General features: G+C 37.2%; 1 long non-coding RNA gene across 1 annotated transcript; it reads right to left on the bottom strand.

The window, feature by feature from the left end:
• Positions 1 to 2,596: 2,596 nt before the first annotated feature.
• Positions 2,597 to 16,002, bottom strand: LOC137975319 (uncharacterized). Its single transcript, XR_011117563.1, has 3 exons — positions 15,733 to 16,002; positions 14,449 to 14,522; positions 2,597 to 5,127 (listed from the first exon to the last, which is right to left on the bottom strand). It is a non-coding gene; the product is annotated as an uncharacterized lncRNA (long non-coding RNA).
• Positions 16,003 to 16,743: the final 741 nt, after the last annotated feature.

The raw sequence follows: 16,743 nt of genomic DNA, 5'->3' as shown, positions 1-16,743 counted from the left end.
GCTCCATAAGGGTATATTTTGTTTAAGGATCCACTAAAACGCCATTCGCGTTACATGACTTTCGACGCCATTGCAGGCTAAGTTAATGATTCTACTGTGTCCACCAGATTAATCTACGCAATTTCACTACCCTCTCGATCCTAAGAAAATACGCGCAGAAGGCTCTATGCACAAAGACACCCCTTACCAGGGGAGAGACAGGCAAGACTTTTACCGACACGGAAAAAAAAAAAAAAAAAAAAACAACAAACAAACTAAACGCAGACCTCGACTGGGTTTGCCATAGGCAATCCAGTAATAATAGCCCTCTTTCTGCGTGCTCAGGTAAGACTGAAACAGGTTGCACTGTGGCATATGGGGAGCACCTAACAGGGAAAAAAGTTGTTGCCTAGTTTCTAATGCTCCGGATGAAAATTACCAGTACGTATCCGTGCAACCATGGTTTAGATACAAGGCATCTGCCAAACCACCGCTAATTACACCTCTTCCTTCTCCTTTCAAAGCCAGGATGGCTCTGTAACCTTGCAAGGCGTACCCCAGTATGAGCAAGCAGTTTTTTCTCTTTTGAAAAAGTTTAACATTCCCAAGAAGACGTACTTTATCAAAGTCGCTTGCAATGAAAGACTCTGCCGACGAAAACTTGGACGAAAATCTTCAGTAAGCGAGTTAGATGGGGGTGGGTTACGTTGCATCTCAGAGATAAACTTTTCCCAGCAGCCATTTTGAGTTATAGCCGGCTGTTTTTCGTTCGGCATATCAGTAATTTTTAATTCCTTGTAAGCAAGGTTATAAGTCTATAACAAGAGAACTAGCCTAAGCTAGTTTCGGTGCAAAGAAATATTTTCTGTTCTGGTGAATGACTAAAAATCTCGTGACGATTGACCATGTGTTCATTTTGGCGGGAATATGCTCTGGCCAAGAACGATGTGCTGTTCTGAACCCAGCTATATTTGTTATGTAGAGCTGCCATTTAAAGGGGTACCTAAAAACAACTGCCTACTAAGTTAGTGATGCCGTGCTGATGAGGCCTAACAAGGACCAAAAAGCTGTCCATGGCTGCCAATGAACTTGCTGAAGTGGTTGTGCGCATACGTGATGTGATGGCCACACCGGCTTTATTGTGATGATGTGTTCACCTTACTTTTAATAAAATAATAAGATGGTTGATATAGATTTTTCTTTTAACCAGTTTTTCGTCGTAGAAATGAAGTCTTACAAATACAACTTGCGAAGACGTTATGACGAAACATGAAATCATACGAAATTTTATGATGCAGTCCGAAAAAAATGCTTTAGACTTATTTCCATGATCCTTCATTTCCTAACATCTTTCTGTGTTCAGATGGCACATTTGAGATTGTCAGTGTACTCAAAAACATCTTGGTTTCTTCCCTCTGCGCACTGGTTCATTGTTTCGTGAACAAAGCTTTAATTAAAAGGCTCGCTCAAAAAAATGGGGTTGACCAGGAGCGACCCCAAAACTGTATGAAATAATCATTATAGTTGGGTATTGCTGTCTTGTAAGCATGAATTTAAAATTGAAGTCCTCAACTTGTATGTTGTATATGCACTTGCCTAACCGGCGAGCAGGCGTTATTTTCTTTTTAGAGGAGCGAAAATTACGGTCTACCTTGCCCGCCGTCTCTAGAGAAAAGTACACCTGATCGCAGGTTAGCATTTGACTTGCTAACATCATTAACTATTACTGACATATGTTGTCATGAAATACAACGATAGCTATCTTGCAATGATAGCCAGATATCGTGATATCATGAGTCTCTCCAGAAATCGAAACGTTATGAGGGCATTGAGTAAATAAACCTCTTCTGGCTGAGATATTGTCCGAAAAATGAATATTTGGCCGAGAAGCGAAGCTTCGAGGGAAAATATGAAATTTTGAAGACATTCTCTCTGCCAAATTCCCAGCCAACATACCAGCAAACCAAAAAGGGGTTTATTTATTTTATAACCCTCCCATTCATTTTCATATCTTGCAAAAAAAAAAAAAAAACCGCTCATAAAAAGCTAGTGTTGAATGTGATGGCTATGGGCCGAGGTGCCTCGTATTTTTTTGATGAACTATTCAAAATATGACTACAACAGGGTGAAAACAAGCGTTTACGTATCCGTTTTTGTAACGGATTCCTTACGGAATCTTGAATTTCCGCTAACGGAAATTCAGATAACCGAAGCGGGAAACACGTGTGTACGTTACTTTTCCGCGACTGCGGCTTCGCGGAAACGCATTCCTTAAACTCGTGTATCCGCGAGGTTTCCGTGACCACGGAATTACTAAGAACCGTCATGTTCCGTAACTCGTAAATACAAGGGACACACGATAATCCGCTGAATTTCTGCGGTTCGGAAACTTAACCTTAATTTTCAATCGCAAGGTTGGCTTTTCCTGGAGAAGCATTTAGTGGAAAGAGGCCTAGAAAGCGAGTTATAAGCTACTAACTTTGAAAGGGGCTTCCTTGTCATGATCGCGCGGTATTGAACTCTACAATAACGCGTAGCTAAACCTCACATTACGTAAAAACAAGGTAAAACTTGGCAAACATCATTAGACCCACTGCATATGCACACTCAGTTCATTCAAGGTTATGCTTTATTATCAGGTTATCAAGAGGGCGTTTTATCAACGATGACAACAGCATGTAATAAACTACTTTGATAAAATTTTAAAAAAATTCTAGTCATAATGAATTAAGAATTTCTTGACTTTACTTCCGAAATCTTTAAAAATTCTGATTCAATAGTATCTTATCTGAATTAAAAATTGATATGATCAGTATCATTTACTCTATTATCTTTCATTTTCTGTACATATAAATCGATATTACCAAAATATAATAAATAGCAATTTCATACAATAGTTAAATGTTCTATTCAAAATATAATAAAAAGGTTGACACTGGCTAAAATATTGTGTTGGACGTTTCGGCAACTGCTGTTGCCTTCCTCAGCAGGGATGAAAAATGCAAAAATCTAACGGCGTCCCGATGGTACACGATGCGTATAAATATAAAATCGCACTTCAAAAGAATATTTTTAACAAATGAAATAGACAACAAAAACGAAGGACTCCAGAGCACTCTAAAATATTTTTACAAATTCTTTATGTTATTGTAAACGTTTGGAAGTGCTATATGCTCGTTTATAGCGTTCGTGTCTCGTAAGAAATGCCAAGCCTCCAGAATAAGTCTTTGTCGCCATGCCGATGATCTGTCAACAATTTCGACGTTCATCAAGTCTATTTGGTGATTGTAGCGCATGTGGTGTTTGGCCAACAAAGAGTTTTCATCTAATGTTGCTATGGCCTTTGAGTGCTCTTTGACGCGTGTTTTTAGCGCGCGCGATGTCTGACCGATGTAAACACAATCACAATCTTTGCATTTGATCTTATATACGATTCCTCTAGAGGCCTCCCTCTCGATTTTGTCCTTTGGTTTTTTAAGTATATTTGAGATTGTCCGAATAGGTTTATGAGCGACCTTAATGTTGAAACCTCGAATAACCCTCGCGATTTTCTCGGAGAATCCTTTGGCATAGGGCAAAACAACACAATATTTAGGTCCAACACAATATTTTAGCCAGTGTCAACCTTTTTATTATATTTTTAACATGCCTGGCTACACACCAAACATTTTTAAATGTTCTATTTTTCGCACCTAACGGCTTGTCCAATTTCGAGAATGAAGAAATCACTCATACCTATTAATTTCAAATATTGCTCGAGATTTTTCGAATTTTGTTTACAATACACACTCTCTACTTAAGTTTTATCGATGAAAGTCTTGTCAACAAACTTTCATCCAGGCTTGAGTTCCTTTGTCTGTCCTATCATTTCTTTACTTTTTGCTTTAGACTTTGCTTATCGTTTACATTAAAAATAGCAAGACGATTCTTTTATCCAATTGTTTCGATTGTCCAAAGGATACTTAAAGTGATTACTGACATGTCTACACGCATTTGAGAGAGCACAGTGCAGAATGGACATAAAATAATGCCTTAAACTGATGTGATTGTAACTGATATAACTTAGCAGCCTTACAACCTCTATTGGTTGGTTAACACGATGCTCAGTTATGGGAAATACATTTCTACTTCAATGGTCTTCCCCATAACTAAGTACTGTAGTCATCATTTTACTAAGATGATTGACCAACCAATGCATATATTAATATTCATCTGGACATATGAATCAAACAAAGGCTCAGCTCCCTTAACTTTAAGGGATATTTACACGATGACATCATAATATTTGAATGCGAGTCACGGAATCAGAATCATTCTGACCTTGCTTTCCTCGTGGTAATTAGCACTATAATTGTTGTTTTAACCCCATTAGGATTTGAAACTTGAATAAGTTAGGAAAAACAGAATTAATTGTGGTAATTCTAGTCAAATGATGCCTTCCTGCAAATGTCCCCTTCTTGACGTCAATTCATTGAAACCAAATATTTCAATAATAAGAAATGGTCTAAAGTGCAGAAAAAATGCTGCTGAGTTGACATCTGTACAGTGAACTGTAAAACTGGAAAAACCTATTCTTCTTGCATCTATGGCTACCACGCTAAACCACGTTTGAACCACGCTAAAGTTACTGTGCTGCAGCATAGCAACCATTACAAACACTGTTGCATACCTTGCCCTTACTCTGCTTCAATATGCCAGCAGATATTTGAGTTGAAAAAAAATACAGTGTGTTGCAGAGTTAAAAGTACAATGAAATGAAAAAAAGAAAATAAATAATAACTAAGGAGACTTTTAACTCTGGGTCAATCGCCCAGCCCAGAAAGGGTAGGTTTGTGGCAGAGGTCTGCTTGACATATTTTGACCAGCCACTCTTGTGACTTTTGCTGCCGTTCTTTGTTGCCTCTTGCTCATACGAGCCTTGTAAGTGGCATCCAAGACTGCTTTAATATTGCGTAATTTGCTCTTTTCCCACTGTAGCGGTTTCACACCCCTTGCAGAGGGTCCACTTGTTTGTCCTCCATCTTCATCACTCTCCTCTGATGACATAAACTCAACAGCATTGCCTAGTTTTAGCAAATCTCTTGCTCTGTCCTTGTCCTGTGTGGAGAGTGCTACTTTTTGCACAATTTCTAGTCAATAATTCAATTTCTAAAAACCCAACAATAGATAACTATCAGATGAAACACTTGAACAAAATCTTCTTGTTTCCCTCATGGTCATATCTCAAGGGTTTAAGACAAAGCAAATCAAATGATTAAAATTAAAATGAACATGCAGGTAAGGTAATTTCCACCTAGGTGGCATCTCTTAGCTAGAGGGTGTAATCATTGGAAGTACCATTTGGATATGAAGTACATGTACAGTGTAACACGCCTTGTAAGATGTATAATTATGCTTGCTAGAAGTAGAGAATCATTATCTTAAACCAAGGTCATGAAATCATATTTTCAAATTGATATTTTAACACAATTGACCAAATTGCTATTTTAACTCTCAAAGAGGGATTAACAGCTCTTGCACTACTCTAACTCTGTCAATGAAAGCCAATTGTAAAGTCACAACTCTCTTTGAAATTAAAAAACAGATAAAACCTTAAATTGCATAATCTCAGCAATGTAACATCATGCTTTCAAAATAAAATTTTGACATCATTGACAAAAGTGCAGCAACTTTGTCCACTCAAAGATGGATAAAAAGCTTTGGCACAGCCCACTCCAAGATGGGCAGCCTGACTTTTGTCAATGAAAGCCAATTATTGTTTTAAGTCAAACCTCTCTTGGAAACTCAGTTGACAATATAATTGGCATAACCTTACCTCAATGAAATCATACTTTTAAAATAAAATTTTGACATCATTGACAAAAGTGCCATTTTGTCCACTCAAAGATGGATAAAAAGCTTTCACACAGCCCACTCAGAGATGGGCAGCCCGACTTTTCTCAATGAAAGCCAATTATTGTTAAGTCACAACTCTTTTTGAAACTCAGTGAGCAATGTAATTTGCATTTTTTATAACCTAACCACAACAAAATCATAATGTTCAAAATGAAATTTGGACATCATTGATAAAAGTGCCATTTTGTCCACTCAAAGATGGATAAACAGCTTTGGCACAGCCCACTCCAAGATGGGCAGCCTGACTTTTGTCAATGAAAGCCAATTATTCTTAAGTCAAACCTCTCTTGGAGACTCAGTTGACAATATAATTGGCATAACCTAACCTCAATGAAATCATACTTTAAATATAAAATTTTGACATCATTGACAAAAGTGCCATTTTGTCCACTCAAAGATGGATAAAAAGCTTTGGCACAGCCCACTCCAAGATGGGCAGCCTGACTTTTGTCAATGAAAGCCAATTATTGTTAAGTCAAACCTCTCTTGGAAACTCAGTTGACAATATAATTGGCATAACCTTACCTCAATGAAATCATACTTTTAAAATAAAATTTTGACATCATTGACAAAAGTGCCATTTTGTCCACTCAAAGATGGATAAAAAGCTTTGGCACAGCCCACTCAGAGATGGGCAGCCTGACTTTTGTCAATGAAAGCCAATATTATTATTGTTAAGTCACAACTCTCTTTGAAACTCAGTGAGCAATATAATTTGCATTTTTTATAACCTAACCACAACAAAATCATAATGTTCAAAATGAAATTTGGACATCATTGATAAAAGTGCCATTTTGTCCACTCAAAGATGGATAAACAGCTTTGGCACAGCCCACTCAGAGATGGGCAGCCTGACTTTTGTCAATGAAAGCCAATTATTGTTAAGTCAAACCTCTCTTGGAAACTCAGTTGACAATATAATTGGCATAACCTAACCTCAATGAAATCATACTTTTAAAATAAAATTTTGACATCATTGACAAAAGTGCCATTTTGTCCACTCAAAGATGGATAAAAAGCTTTCACACAGCCCACTCAGAGATGAGCGGCCCGACTTTTGTCAATGAAAGCCAATTATTGTTAAGTCACAACTCTTTTTGAAACTCAGTGAGCAATGTAATTTGCATTTTTTATAACCTAACCACAACAAAATCATAATGTTCAAAATGAAATTTGGACATCATTGATAAAAGTGCCATTTTGTCCACTCAAAGATGGATAAACAGCTTTGGCACAGCCCACTCCAAGATGGGCAGCCTGACTTTTGTCAATGAAAGCCAATTATTCTTAAGTCAAACCTCTCTTGGAGACTCAGTTGACAATATAATTGGCATAACCTAACCTCAATGAAATCATACTTTAAATATAAAATTTTGACATCATTGACAAAAGTGCCATTTTGTCCACTCAAAGATGGATAAAAAGCTTTGGCACAGCCCACTCCAAGATGGGCAGCCTGACTTTTGTCAATGAAAGCCAATTATTGTTAAGTCAAACCTCTCTTGGAAACTCAGTTGACAATATAATTGGCATAACCTTACCTCAATGAAATCATACTTTTAAAATAAAATTTTGACATCATTGACAAAAGTGCCATTTTGTCCACTCAAAGATGGATAAAAAGCTTTGGCACAGCCCACTCAGAGATGGGCAGCCTGACTTTTGTCAATGAAAGCCAATATTATTATTGTTAAGTCACAACTCTCTTTGAAACTCAGTGAGCAATATAATTTGCATTTTTTATAACCTAACCACAACAAAATCATAATGTTCAAAATGAAATTTGGACATCATTGATAAAAGTGCCATTTTGTCCACTCAAAGATGGATAAACAGCTTTGGCACAGCCCACTCAGAGATGGGCAGCCTGACTTTTGTCAATGACAGCCAATTATTGTTAAGTCAAACCTCTCTTGGAAACTCAGTTGACAATAATATTGGCATAACCTAACCTCAATGAAATCATACTTTTAAAATAAAATTTTGACATCATTGACAAAAGTGCCATTTTGTCCACTCAAAGATGGATAAACAGCTTTCACACAGCCCACTCAGAGATGAGCGGCCCGACTTTTGTCAATGAAAGCCAATTATTGTTAAGTCACAACTCTTTTTGAAACTCAGTGAGCAATGTAATTTGCATTTTTTATAACCTAACCACAACAAAATCATAATGTTCAAAATGAAATTTGGACATCATTGATAAAAGTGCCATTTTGTCCACTCAAAGATGGATAAACAGCTTTGGCACAGCCCACTCCAAGATGGGCAGCCTGACTTTTGTCAATGAAAGCCAATTATTCTTAAGTCAAACCTCTCTTGGAGACTCAGTTGACAATATAATTGGCATAACCTAACCTCAATGAAATCATACTTTAAATATAAAATTTTGACATCATTGACAAAAGTGCCATTTTGTCCACTCAAAGATGGATAAAAAGCTTTGGCACAGCCCACTCCAAGATGGGCAGCCTGACTTTTGTCAATGAAAGCCAATTATTGTTAAGTCAAACCTCTCTTGGAAACTCAGTTGACAATATAATTGGCATAACCTTACCTCAATGAAATCATACTTTTATAATACAATTTGTTCATCATTGACAAAAGTGCCATTTTGTCCACTCAAAGATGGATAAAAAGCTTTGGCACAGCCCACTCAGAGATGGGCAGCCTGACTTTTGTCAATGAAAGCCAATATTATTATTGTTAAGTCACAACTCTCTTTGAAACTCAGTGAGCAATATAATTTGCATTTTTTATAACCTAACCACAACAAAATCATAATGTTCAAAATGAAATTTGGACATCATTGATAAAAGTGCCATTTTGTCCACTCAAAGATGGATAAACAGCTTTGGCCCAGCCCACTCCAAGATGGGCAGCCTGACTTTTGTCAATGAAAGCCAGTTATCGTTAAGTCAAACCTCTCTTGGAAACTCAGTTGACAATATAATTGGCATAACCTAACCTCAGTGAAATCCTACTTTTAAAATAAAATTTTGACATCATTGACAAAAGTGCCATTTTGTCCACTCAAAGATGGATAAACAGCTTTGGCACAGCCCACTCAGAGATGGGCAGCCTGACTTTTGTCAATGAAAGCTAATTATTGTTAAGTCACAACTCTCTTTGAAACTCAGTGAGCAATATAATTGGCATAACCTAACCTCAATGAAATCATACTTTTAAAATAAAATTTTGACATCATTGACAAAAGTGCCATTTTGTCCACTCAAAGATGGATAAAAAGCTTTCACACAGCCCACTCAGAGATGGGCGGCCCGACTTTTGTCAATGAAAGCCAATTATTGTTAAGTCACAACTCTTTTTGAAACTCAGTGAGCATTATAATTTGCATTTTTTATAACCTAACCACAACAAAATCATAATGTTCAAAATGAAATTTGGACATCATTGATAAAAGTGCCATTTTGTCCACTCAAAGATGGATAAACAGCTTTGGCACAGCCCACTCCAAGATGGGCAGCCTGACTTTTGTCAATGAAAGCCAATTATTCTTAAGTCAAACCTCTCTTGGAGACTCAGTTGACAATATACATTGTAATTGGCATAACCTAACCTCAATGAAATCATACTTTTAATATAAAATTTTGACATCATTGCCAAAAGTGCCATTTTGTCCACTCAAAGATGGATAAAAAGCTTTGGCACAGCCCACTCAGAGATGGGCGGCCTGGCTTTTGTCAATGAAAGCCAATTATTGTTAAGTCACAACTCTTTTTGAAACTCACTGAGGAATATAATTTGCATTTTTTATAACCAAACCACAAGAAAATCATAATGTTCAAAATGAAATTTGGACATCATTGATAAAAGTGCCATTTTGTCCACTCAAAGATGGATAAACAGCTTTGGCACAGCCCACTCCAAGATGGGCAGCCTGACTTTTGTCAATGAAAGCCAATTATTCTTAAGTCAAACCTCTCTTGGAGACTCAGTTGACAATGTACATTGTAATTGGCATAACCTAACCTCAATGAAATCATACTTTAAATATAAAATTTTGACATCATTGACAAAAGTGCCATTTTGTCCACTCAAAGATGGATAAAAAGCTTTGGCACCGCCCACTCAGAGATGGGCCGCCTGGCTTTTGTCAATGAAAGCCAATTATTGTTAAGTCAAAACTCTTTTTGAAACTCAGTGAGCAATATACAGTAATTTGCATTTTTTATAACCTAACCACAACAAAATCATAATGTTCAAAATGAAATTTGGACATCATTGATAAAAGTGCCATTTTGTCCACTCAAAGATGGATAAACAGCTTTGGCCCAGCCCACTCCAAGATGGGCAGCCTGACTTTTGTCAATGAAAGCCAGTTCTTGTTAAGTCAAACCTCTCTTGGAAACTCAGTTGACAATATAATTGGCATAACCTAACCTCAGTGAAATCATACTTTTAAAATAAAATTTTGACATCATTGACAAAAGTGCCATTTTGTCCACTCAAAGATGGATAAACAGCTTTGGCACAGCCCACTCAGAGATGGGCAGCCTGACTTTTGTCAATGAAAGCCAATTATTGTTAAGTCACAACTCTCTTTGAAACTCAGTGAGCAATATAATTGGCATAACCTAACCTCATTGAAATCATACTTTTAAAATAAAATTTTGACATCATTGACAAAAGTGCCATTTTGTCCACTCAAAGATGGATAAAAAGCTTTCGCACAGCCCACTCAGAGATGGGCAGCCTGACTTTTGTCAATGAAAGCCAATTATTCTTAAGTCAAACCTCTCTTGGAGACTCAGTTGACAATATACATTGTAATTGGCATAACCTAACCTCAATGAAATCATACTTTTAATATAAAATTTTGACATCATTGACAAAAGTGCCATTTTGTCCACTCAAAGATGGATAAAAAGCTTTGGCACAGCCCACTCAGAGATGGGCGGCCTGGCTTTTGTCAATGAAAGCCAATTATTGTTAAGTCACAACTCTTTTTGAAACTCACTGAGCAATATAATTTGCATTTTTTATAACCTAACCACAACAAAATCATAATGTTCAAAATGAAATTTAAACATCATTGATAAAAGTGCCATTTTGTCCACTCAAAGATGGATAAACAGCTTTCACACAGCCCACTCAGAGATGAGCGGCCCGACTTTTGTCAATGAAAGCCAATTATTGTTAAGTCACAACTCTTTTTGAAACTCAGTGAGCAATGTAATTTGCATTTTTTATAACCTAACCACAACAAAATCATAATGTTGAAAATGAAATTTGGACATCATTGATAAAAGTGCCATTTTGTCCACTCAAAGATGGATAAACAGCTTTCGCACAGCCCACTCCAAGATGGGCAGCCTGACTTTTGTCAATGAAAGCCAATTATTCTTAAGTCAAACCTCTCTTGGAGACTCAGTTGACAATATAATTGGCATAACCTAACCTCAATGAAATCATACTTTAAATATAAAATTTTGACATCATTGACAAAAGTGCCATTTTGTCCACTCAAAGATGGATAAAAAGCTTTGGCACCGCCCACTCAGAGATGGGCCGCCTGGCTTTTGTCAATGAAAGCCAATTATTTTTAAGTCACAACTCTTTTTGAAACTCAGTGAGCAATATACAGTAATTTGCATTTTTTATAACCTAACCACAACAAAATCATAATGTTCAAAATGAAATTTGGACATCATTGATAAAAGTGCCATTTTGTCCACTCAAAGATGGATAAACAGCTGTGGCCCAGCCCACTCCAAGATGGGCAGCTTGACTTTTGTCAATGAAAGCCAGTTATTGTTAAGTCAAACCTCTCTTGGAAACTCAGTTGACAATATAATTGGCATAACCTAACCTCAGTGAAATCATACTTTTAAAATAAAATTTTGACATCATTGACAAAAGTGCCATTTTGTCCACTCAAAGATGGATAAACAGCTTTGGCACAGCCCACTCAGAGATGGGCAGCCTGACTTTTGTCAATGAAAGCCAATTATTGTTAAGTCACAACTCTCTTTGAAACTCAGTGAGCAATATAATTGGCATAACCTAACCTCATTGAAATCATACTTTTAAAATAAAATTTTGACATCATTGACAAAAGTGCCATTTTGTCCACTCAAAGATGGATAAAAAGCTTTCGCACAGCCCACTCAGAGATGGGCAGCCTGACTTTTGTCAATGAAAGCCAATTATTCTTAAGTCAAACCTCTCCTGGAGACTCAGTTGACAATATACATTGTAATTGGCATAACCTAACCTCAATGAAATCATACTTTTAATATAAAATTTTGACATCATTGACAAAAGTGCCATTTTGTCCACTCAAAGATGGATAAAAAGCTTTGGCACAGCCCACTCAGAGATGGGCGGCCTGGCTTTTGTCAATGAAAGCCAATTATTGTTAAGTCACAACTCTTTTTGAAACTCACTGAGCAATATAATTTGCATTTTTTATAACCTAACCACAACAAAATCATAATGTTCAAAATGAAATTTGGACATCATTGATAAAAGTGCCATTTTGTCCACTCAAAGATGGATAAAAAGCTTTCACACAGCCCACTCAGAGATGAGCAGCCCGACTTTTGTCAATGAAAGCCAATTATTGTTAAGTCACAACTCTTTTTGAAACTCAGTGAGCAATGTAATTTGCATTTTTTATAACCTAACCACAACAAAATCATAATGTTCAAAATGAAATTTGGACATCATTGATAAAAGTGCCATTTTGTCCACTCAAAGATGGATAAACAGCTTTGGCACAGCCCACTCCAAGATGGGCAGCCTGACTTTTGTCAATGAAAGCCAATTATTCTTAAGTCAAACCTCTCTTGGAGACTCAGTTGACAATATAATTGGCATAACCTAACCTCAATGAAATCATACTTTAAATATAAAATTTTGACATCATTGACAAAAGTGCCATTTTGTCCACTCAAAGATGGATAAAAAGCTTTGGCACCGCCCACTCAGAGATGGGCCGCCTGGCTTTTGTCAATGAAAGCCAATTATTGTCAAGTCACAACTCTTTTTGAAACTCAGTGAGCAATATACAGTAATTTGCATTTTTTATAACCTAACCACAACAAAATCATAATGTTCAAAATGAAATTTGGACATCATTGATAAAAGTGCCATTTTGTCCACTCAAAGATGGATAAACAGCTTTGGCCCAGCCCACTCCAAGATGGGCAGCCTGACTTTTGTCAATGAAAGCCAGTTATTGTTAAGTCAAACCTCTCTTGGAAACTCAGTTGACAATATAATTGGCATAACCTAACCTCAGTGAAATCCTACTTTTAACATAAAATTTTGACATCATTGACAAAAGTGCCATTTTGTCCACTCAAAGATGGATAAACAGCTTTGGCACAGCCCACTCAGAGATGGGCAGCCTGACTTTTGTCAATGAAAGCCAATTATTGTTAAGTCACAACTCTCTTTGAAACTCAGTGAGCAATATAATTGGCATAACCTAACCTCAATGAAATCATACTTTTAAAATAAAATTTTGACATCATTGACAAAAGTGCCATTTTGTCCACTCAAAGATGGATAAAAAGCTTTCACACAGCCCACTCAGAGATGGGCGGCCCGACTTTTGTCAATGAAAGCCAATTATTGTTAAGTCACAACTCTTTTTGAAACTCAGTGAGCATTATAATTTGCATTTTTTATAACCTAACCACAAGAAAATCATAATGTTCAAAATGAAATTTGGACATCATTGATAAAAGTGCCATTTTGTCCACTCAAAGATGGATAAACAGCTTTGGCACAGCCCACTCCAAGATGGGCAGCCTGACTTTTGTCAATGAAAGCCAGTTATTGTTAAGTCAAACCTCTCTTGGAAACTTAGTTGACAATATAATTGGCATAACCTAACCTCAGTGAAATCATACTTTTAAAATAAAATTTTGACATCATTGACAAAAGTGCCATTTTGTCCACTCAAAGATGGATAAACAGCTTTGGCACACCCCACTCAGAGATGGGCAGCCTAACTTTTGTCAATGAAAGCCAATTGTTAAGTCACAACTCTCTTTGAAACTCTCTATATTTGTACAATTTGCATGACCCTAATGAACAAATTCATGGGATATTGAAAATTGTACAGCATTGATGAAAGTGTTATTTTGTTGTCTGGGAGATATATTATGCAGCTTTAGCACAGCCCACCCAAAGAAATTTGGGACTACATAAAAAATTATACCACAGCGAGAGAGAGAGGTATATTTAATTACAGTAATTTCCAATACAGTTGACTCCTCATACAAGAATAATTATTATCATCCAGAAGTGGTCAGGCAAAAAAAAAAGGGAAAGAAAAACCAAAAAAGAAAGAGACCTAGGTTCTGAACTTGGTTAAATTTTAGTGAACATTAATTTTTGGACAGCAGAGAATTCCACTAACAATAGTCCAGGACAGCTGTATGTGACATAGTTGAGGTAGAAATTGGTACAAATGAGTATTCATGTTTGCATCGGCTTCTGCAAGATGGTGAACATTGGTTCCCACCACGGTTTATTTCTGAAAGATTACTGTATTTGTGATTTTGTATAGCATAGACAAGGGAGCATCTATTTACCAACCTGGCACTTGTCAGAAAGCCTGCAAAATCCTCCCTCTGTTTCCTCAATTCTCTGTAGGTCTTTCTGACAGCGTCCTTTTATATAAACGCAAAAAGAAAATCACCATGGTTGGCTTTCTCGAGATGTCAGTCATTTTAAGTGACACAGGACAATGTCCACCATACCTTTAAATGAATGAGAGGTGCACAAGTCCCATAGATTCTAACCACTTTAGAAGGAAAATAGGGAGTGTTTTTTAGCTTCAAAGGCACGAGCCTCGAGGGAGGAATGGGAGAATGCCACCCAGGAAATTTTGCAAATCTAGTTTCTCCTAAGTGGCATCTCCTGCATTAGCCTGGGAGCAAGCTCTCTTGCGGGGTGGGTGGCTCACCCCCCAAGAGAGCTTGCTCGCAGGCTACTCCTGCATTGAACAACATTTTCATTACACATCCTTTCGCATGAACTTAATATTCAGTATGGAGCTATTTCCTTGCCAGGGAATAAAAAATCCGTGATGAAGTGAGCCTCTGTCGCACGAAACGCGAAGGAGAATAAAAAGAGTCATACAAGTACTTGTTCGCAGAAATGCTACAAACTGGCTTAAGGACGGCGCCTACTATTGTTATTGCGCATACGTTCTGCGCATCTAGAGATACTCGGATTTCCTATCCGTGATGCTTACTAATACAGGGATATTTTTGCGCGGTTTAAAACTATCCGGAGAAAGTAGATCTTAGTAATTGTCCTGGACATCCAAAATGAAAATTGGGGGCAGCCATGCATTTTTGAGAGATAATTAAGCTTCAATTTGAGAAAGAATGCCATACATTGCTTTGTATTTTAAAGCTTTTTACAAATATTATTCATCAATTATCTTTGAAAAATGCGTGGTTACCCCCAATTTTCTTTTTGGATTTCAATAACACTTGTTAAGATCTATATTTCCTGCATAATCACACACCGGGGAAAAAATATCTTAAATTAGTAGGCACCGTCCTTAAAGGAACACACGTAACTCTAAACCTCAACATATAAACTTTGCCGCTAAAGCACTAAGGTGGTATCTTCGTTCACAATTCTTATGAAAATACATTAATTTCACAATCGCTGTAACTCTTACTCGGTAAGATTTTTCTCGGTACAGTACTGTAATCATAATGTAACAATAAACGTTCTTGGTAAAACTCATATATTGATTACAACGCATGCAGTAACAAGTTTTGAACGAAGTGCTCTTTGGAGTTCACTTAATTTGACCGAGACTGAAAACAATAAGATTGCAGCAAACTACAATTCAGTACTTACGGAACAACTTGGATCAACCGACGTCGACGAGCGCTGTTTGGAACTGAAGAGACTCTTCTTCGCTTTTGATTTGCACATTGCGTCCAAACGATCGTTAAGCTTTTGGTTAACGGACCTCAGTTCAGCCAGCTCTTTCAAAACGGCTTCCATGGGACTTGGGGTCACTTTTTTGCTGTACTTGAGCATTGCTAGTACTTGGGCAACCTTCCCGTGAAACCATTTTATCTTTTGCCGAAACCGAAGGACTTCAAGAGAACGACCAAAGAGCGAAATAGCAAGATTCAAAAAGCGCAATTATAATTGACCTCGGTTCAAAAACGAGGCAATCATGCGCGGTAAGGACAAAATGGGAGAAGGTTTCAAAGGTCGATAAACTGATCTTCATGTCGAAGAGTGAATGTGGAAGTTACAGTTTAAGCGAAGCAATATTGGTGTTCTTCAGATAGCGTTTCGAGAGGATTGTATCATTTTCATTTCGCGATTCATTGCCATAAATAGGAAGCATCAGAACATTGACAGTATAATCGTGTGTCCTCTTTATTTGACTCCGATATATCTTTTTGCGGCCCAGGATTACTCCGTCTGTATCTTTGCATTTCAATTGAAACTTGGATAGGTATTTCCGAGGCTTGTAGAAGGCTGCAAGTATTACAAATGATTTCATTCTCGGTAACCCCTGGGGAAGCCAGCCAGGACGGGACGCCGGACCTTTGCCAGTCCTCATAATGCTAGTGATTCCTTCGTCCGGTTTTGACTCGCCCCTGGGTCTCCGATGTCAAAGGTTTTTAAAACAAAGATCAAGGAGACACTATAAAGTATAACTATATTATACCTTGTTGAAAATGTTAATGCTTGTAACTGACTTGTAATATATACGTGTGGGTGGTTTTTTAGGACGTTTTGGCTAATGTTTCGGTTAATTCTTAAGCCTTCATAAGTAGGGTTGATGTTTTAACGCGTGATTTAAAATAACGTTGCGCGAGCGGTATACGCGACCCTTTACATTTGAGG

This window comes from Montipora foliosa, chromosome 1 (assembly GCF_036669935.1).
Source record: "Montipora foliosa isolate CH-2021 chromosome 1, ASM3666993v2, whole genome shotgun sequence".
NCBI classification, from domain to species: domain Eukaryota; kingdom Metazoa; phylum Cnidaria; class Anthozoa; order Scleractinia; family Acroporidae; genus Montipora; species Montipora foliosa.
This window is presented reverse-complemented; position numbering and strand designations above follow the sequence as displayed.